The following is a 6049-nucleotide window of genomic DNA, read 5'->3' as shown; positions in this document are numbered from 1 at the left end:
GCTTTGAAGATTGATGGGCAGAGTTTCCAGCTCAATTTCTGGGGAGTGGCAGTATTAGCAGCACTCCATCCCTGGCTCTGACGTAACGTTGGGAGAAGCAGCTCCAAGGCATCCTGCTTTTTTTTTTTTTTGAGACAGAGTCTCGTTCTGTTACCCAGGCTGGAGTGCAATGGCATGATCTCAGCTCACTGCAACCTCCGCCTCCTGGGTTCAAGCGATTCTCCTGCCTCAGCCTCCTGAGTAGCTGGGATTACAGGTGCATGCCACCACACCCGGCTAATTTTTGTATTTTTAGTAGAGATAGGGTTTCACTATGTTGGTCAGGCTGATCTCGAACACCTGACCTCGTGATCCTCCCTCCTCAGCCTCCCAAAGTGCTGGGATTACAGGCGAGAGCCCCTGTGCCCAGCCGGCATCCTGCTTTTGAGCAGGAGGTGGCCCAGGCCATAGCCCAGAGTCAACTCTCTCCTCATCCCAAATATCTCCACAAAGGAAGACTCTGTAGCATAGCCTAAGAGGGAGCCTAAGACTTTGAAGTCAGACATCCCAGGCCTTGGTCCTCAGTTGTGCTTCTTCCTAGCTCTGGTATTTTGAATAAGTTATGTAAGTTACCTGAGCCTATTTCCTTGTATATAAAATGGGGGTTGCAATACTAATTTCCTGGACTCGTGAGAGTAGAGTAAGCTAAAGCTAAAAAACCACTTGGCACTGTGCCACACAAGCCACAGGCACTCGGCAAGTGTGAATTCCTATTCATTTTTTAAGAAACAGAGTCATGTACTGTTAGAGGTAGAGAGGCGTTAGATATTCCTGGTCCAATCCTCTTATTCTACAGTGGTAAAAGGACTCCCAGGAAGGTTTCCTCTTAACCAATCTAATTCTCTTCTGTCACAATATCTGCTGATTCTATCCTCAACTAGAAGCAGAGAACTGAGCTCCTCCTTCTATGCTTAGCTACATAAATCCTATGTGAGTTCTATATCTGTTCAAAAAAGGGTATTTTGTTTCCTCCATTTTTTTCCCCAAGAACATTTGCCTATCATTTGCTCTTTGCTCTGCTAAAGGTGAAGACAATTAGTGTACCATACTCAAAGTGATCACGAATATGTGGGAAGATCATGAGCAACACAGTATAGGTGAATCCTAAGTAAATCCAGCAATCTTGGAATATCTGAAGGAATTTGCTCCCAATTATTCTTAGATAAGCTAAGAAATAAATACAACTGTTATCATGTTTGTGTTTTTGTTTTTACTCTGCTTAATTTTTAAACATTTTTATTTATTTCTATAATTATAGAAATGGGGGGGGTCTCACTATGCTGCCCAGGCAGGTCTCTAACTCCTAGGATCAAATGATCCTCTTGCCTTGACCTCCCAAATTGCTGGGATTACAGGTGTGAGCCATTGTTCCCAGCTTCTGCTTAATTTTTATTTCCCAGTTGGCAGGGGCTCCCTAATTCTTTAGCTTTACTTTTTTATTGGATAAAATATACATAGCATAAAATCTACCATTTTAACTATTTTTTTGACAGATAAATAGTTTCTTTATTCCTCCTCCTCCTCCTCCTCTTCTTCATCTTCCTCTTCCACCTTTTCCCGGGCAACTTTAGCAGGACCCTTTGCACCATCAAACTTTCCTTTTGCCTTATAGTCAGAAACATCCTTCTCGTACTTCTTCAGCTTTGCCGCCTTAGTGATGTAAGGCTGCTTTTCACTGTCATTTAAGCCATTCCACATTTCACCCAGCTTTTTTTTTCTTTTGCCACGTCTCTAATAGAGATGCCAGGGTTTGTGGATTTGATCTCGGGGCAGAATTCTGAACAGAACAGGCAGAATCCAGACAGTAGCCTTTTGGGGCATTAGGATCCTTCTTCTTCTTGCCTCCCCTAGCTGGTCCATAATCCTTCATTTCCCGATCATAGTGTACTTTATCCGCCTTTGCCATTTCATCGAATTTAGACTTCTCTTTCCCAGACATGGTCTTCTACCTCTCGGAGCACTTCTTGGAATATTCTGCAAAATTGACAAGGACCTCTGGGTTTTTCTTCTTATGTTCTTCTCTGCATATCTGCACAAAGAAGGCATAAGCAGACATCTTTCCCTTTGGTTTCTTGGTGTCACCTTTAGCCATCCTGACTGAATTTCTTCTTCCTTCCCGGCCGCCTAGCAGGAGGGAAGGCAGAGGGGAGTGAAGGGTGTGGGGAGGAGAAGGAGGGCCCTCAGAGGCAAGGCAGCGGGAGACGGCGGCGCGGCCCGAACGTTCTGCAGGTGCTGCGGTGGCGGCCCTATTTTAACTTTTTTTTTATTTTATATTTTTTGAGAGGGAGTCTCGCTCTGTCACTCAGGCTGGAGTGCAGTAGGGTGATCTCGGCTCACTGCAAGCTCCGCCTCCCGGGTTCATGCCATTCTCCTGCCTCAGCCTCCCGAGTAGCTGGGACTACAGGTGCCCGCCACCACGCCCGGCTAATTTTTTGTATTTTTCGTAGAGACGGGGTTTCACTATGTTAGCCAGGATGGTCTCGATCTCCTGACCTCGTGATCTGCCCGCCTGGCCTCCCAAAGTGCTGGGATTACAGGTGTGAGCCACCACGCCCCGCCAACTTTAAAAAAAAAATTTTTTTTTTGAGACAGAGTCTCCCTCTGTCGCCCAGGCTGGAGTGCAGTGGTGCGATGTTGGCTCACCGCAACCTCTGCCTCCTGGTTTCAAGCGATTCTCCTGCCTCAGCCTCCCGAGTAGCTGGGATTACAGGTGTGCGCCACCATGTGCAGCTAATTTTTGTATTTTTAGTACAGATGGGGTTTTGCCATGTTGGCCAGGCTGGTCTCGAACTCCCAATCTCAGGTAATCTGCCATCCTTGGCCTCCCAAAGTGCTGGGATTATAGGCGTGAGCCACCACACCTGGCCCATTTTAACTATTTTTAAGTATACAATTCAGTGACATTAAGTACATTCACAAAGTAGTGTAATCATCACCACTTCCTATTTCTAGAACTTTTTCATCATCCCAAACAGACACTCTATACCCATTAAACAACATTCCCCATTTTCCCCTTCCCTCAGCCTCTGGTAACCTCTATTTATTTTAATTTCTGTCTCTACGAATTTACCTTTTCTAGATACTTCATATGAGTGGAGTCATACAACATTTGTGTTTATTTTTGTTTGTTTGAGACAGAGTACAGTGTTGGGATCATAGCTCACTGCAGCCTCAACCTCCCAGGCACAAGTGATCCTCCCACCTCAGCCTCCTGGGTAGCTAGGACTACAGGCACACACCACCACACCTGGCTAATATTTAAAAATTTTTTGTAGAGACGGTGAAACAGGAACCCTCAAAGGGTGTGCAATGGGGGTGTGGCTCGCCTCTTCAGTGCCCTGCTGCTCAAACCTTTAGGGGAGCATACAGATGGGCAGGCTGTGGGGCTCCGACCCCACAGCAGTGTCTAGGGGTGAATGTTTACAGCTGAAGCCCCAATGGGTATGTGTTATAGGGTGCTCTTTTAGGTTGCTGTCTATAGGTGGCTTGTGTTAACCAGCTCAATTAAACCCCCTTCCTTACCACAAGGACAGAGGGATTTCTGTATCCTGGGGTTTCTTGCCTTGGTGTACCTGGAAGAACTGGATCACATGTGGGCTTGGAGAATGAGTGCAAGGTTTTATTGAGTAGAACTAGCTCTCAGCAGATGGGGGAGTTGGGGAGCCAGAAGGGAAATGGTTTTCCCCTGGAAATGTTCTCATGATGTTCACCAACATGGTGAAACCCTGTCTCTACTAAAAATATTTAAAAATTATCTGGGTGTGGTGGTGTGTGCCTGTAATCCCAGCTACTCAGGAGGCTGAGGCAGGAGAATCACTTGAAACCAGGAGGCAGAGGTTGCAGTGAGCAGAGATCGTGCCACTGCACTCCAGCCTGAGTGACAAAGCAAGACTCCGTTTCAAAAAAAAATATTAATAAGGATGTAGAGAAAGTGAGCCTTCATTTATTGCTGGGGGACTGTCAAATAGTATTGCTGCTTTGAAGTTCTTCAAAAAGTAAAACAGAGTTACCACATGACCCAGCAATTCCACTGCTAGGCATATATCCAAGAGAAATAATGTATGTTCATAGGCCGGGCACAGTGGCTCACACCTGTAATCCCAGCACTTTGGGAAGCCAAGGCGGGCAGATCACTTGAGGTCAGGAGTTCGAGACCAGCCTGGCCAACAAGGTGAAACGCTGTCTGTACTAAAAATACAACAATTAGCTGGGCGTGGTGTCAGGCACCTGTAAGCCCACCTACTCGGGAGGCTGAGGCAGGAGAATCACTTGAACCAGGGAGGTGGAGGTTGCAGTGAGCAGAGATCACGCCACTGCACTTCAGCCTGGGTGACAGAGTGAGACACTGTCTCAAAACAAACAAACAAACAAAAAAACAAAACAAAACAAAAAAAATGGAGGCTGGGCGTGGTAGCTCATGCCTGTAATCCTAGCACTTTGAGAGGCCGAGGTGGTCGGATCACCTGAGGTCAGGAGTTTGAGACCAGCCTGACCAACGTGGAGAAATCCCATCTCTACTAAAAATACAAAATTAACTGGGCATGGTGGCACATGCATGTAATCCCAGCTACTTGGGAGGCTGAGGCAGGAGAATCGCTTAAACCTGGGAGGCGGAGGTTGCGATGAGCTGAGATCGTGCCATTGCACAGCCTGGGCAACAAGTTCTAGAGGTTGGGAAGGCCAAGATCAATGGGGTGGTGGTTTCTGGTGAGGGCCTACTTTCTCAGAGACTTCACCTTTTACAGTGTCCTCACATGGTGGAAGGGGCCAGCTAGCTCTCTTAGGTCTCTTTTATAAGGGCAGTAATCCCATTCATGAGGGTACCCAATCATCTCGTAAAGGCCTCATCTTCTAACACTGTCACATTTGGGATTATGTTTCAATGTATGACTCTTGGGGACACACAAACATTCAGAGCATAGCAGTAATACATGTCTTTATAACTTTTAACAAACGTATGAATATCCCTAAACAATACATAGCATTGCTTTGTGTGTTTTTAAGCTTAATATAAATCACATAAGTTTCATCCTCTGCAATATTCTTTTTTCCTACCAACATTATGTTTTTGAGAATTATCCATATTCTTTTTTTTTTTGAGACAGTCTGGCTCTGTCACCCAGGCTGGACTCTGTTCACTGCAACCTCTGCTTCCCAGGATCAAGTGATTCTCCTGTCTCAGCCTCCCGAGCAGCTGCGATTACAGGTGCTCACCACCACACCCAGCTAATTTTTGTATTTTTTGTAGAGACAGAGTTTCACCATGTTGTTCAGGCTGGTCTCCAACTCCCGACCTCAAGTGATCTGCCTGCCTTGGCCTCCCAAAGTGCTGGGATTATAGGCGTGAGCCACTGCGCCCAGTGAATTATCCATATTCCTACCACTCACTGCTGTGTAGTATTTCATTATATGACTACACTATAATTTATTTTGTATATTTACCTATTGGTGGACATTTAGATTGTTTCTAATTTTTCAATATTTCAAACAATGCTTCAGAGAACATCTCCAACAGGTTTCCTTTTGTGCATGTTAATTTCCCTGGGTTTTATATTCAGGAGTAGGATTGCTGAGTCAAAGGCCTGCACATCTTCTACTTCATTAGCTATTGCCACAAGTCTATTACTAGTCAGGTGGAGCGTTTTCGTATGTTTATTGGCCATTTGTATTTCTTCAGTGGCTTTATGTTCACATCCTTTGTCCATTTACCTAATATAAATTTGTTAGGATTTCTTTATATATTTTTGAATTATCATCCTTTGCCAGCCAAAACATTGCAGAGATTTTCTCCCATTTAGTAGTTTGCCATTTTCCCTTTATGACATCTTTTGGTGCACAGAATTTCTACATTTAATCTGGTTGACCATATCAAGTTTTTTCATTTTTGATTTGTGTGATGATTAATTTTATATGTCAGTTTGACTGGATCATGGCATGCCCAGATATTTGGTTAAACATTATTCTGGGTGTGTCTGTGAGGGTGTTTGTAGATGAGATTAACTTTTGAATC

General features: G+C 44.9%; 1 pseudogene; it reads right to left on the bottom strand.

Annotated features, from left to right (window-relative positions):
• Positions 1-1545: 1545 nt before the first annotated feature.
• Positions 1546-2131, bottom strand: LOC116461263 (high mobility group protein B3-like; annotated as a pseudogene).
• Between the last annotated feature and the right edge of the window lie 3918 nt (positions 2132-6049).

The sequence above is a fragment of the Hylobates moloch genome, unplaced genomic scaffold (assembly GCF_009828535.3).
Source record: "Hylobates moloch isolate HMO894 unplaced genomic scaffold, HMol_V3 SCAFFOLD_21, whole genome shotgun sequence".
NCBI classification, from domain to species: Eukaryota; Metazoa; Chordata; class Mammalia; order Primates; family Hylobatidae; genus Hylobates; species Hylobates moloch.
This window is presented reverse-complemented; position numbering and strand designations above follow the sequence as displayed.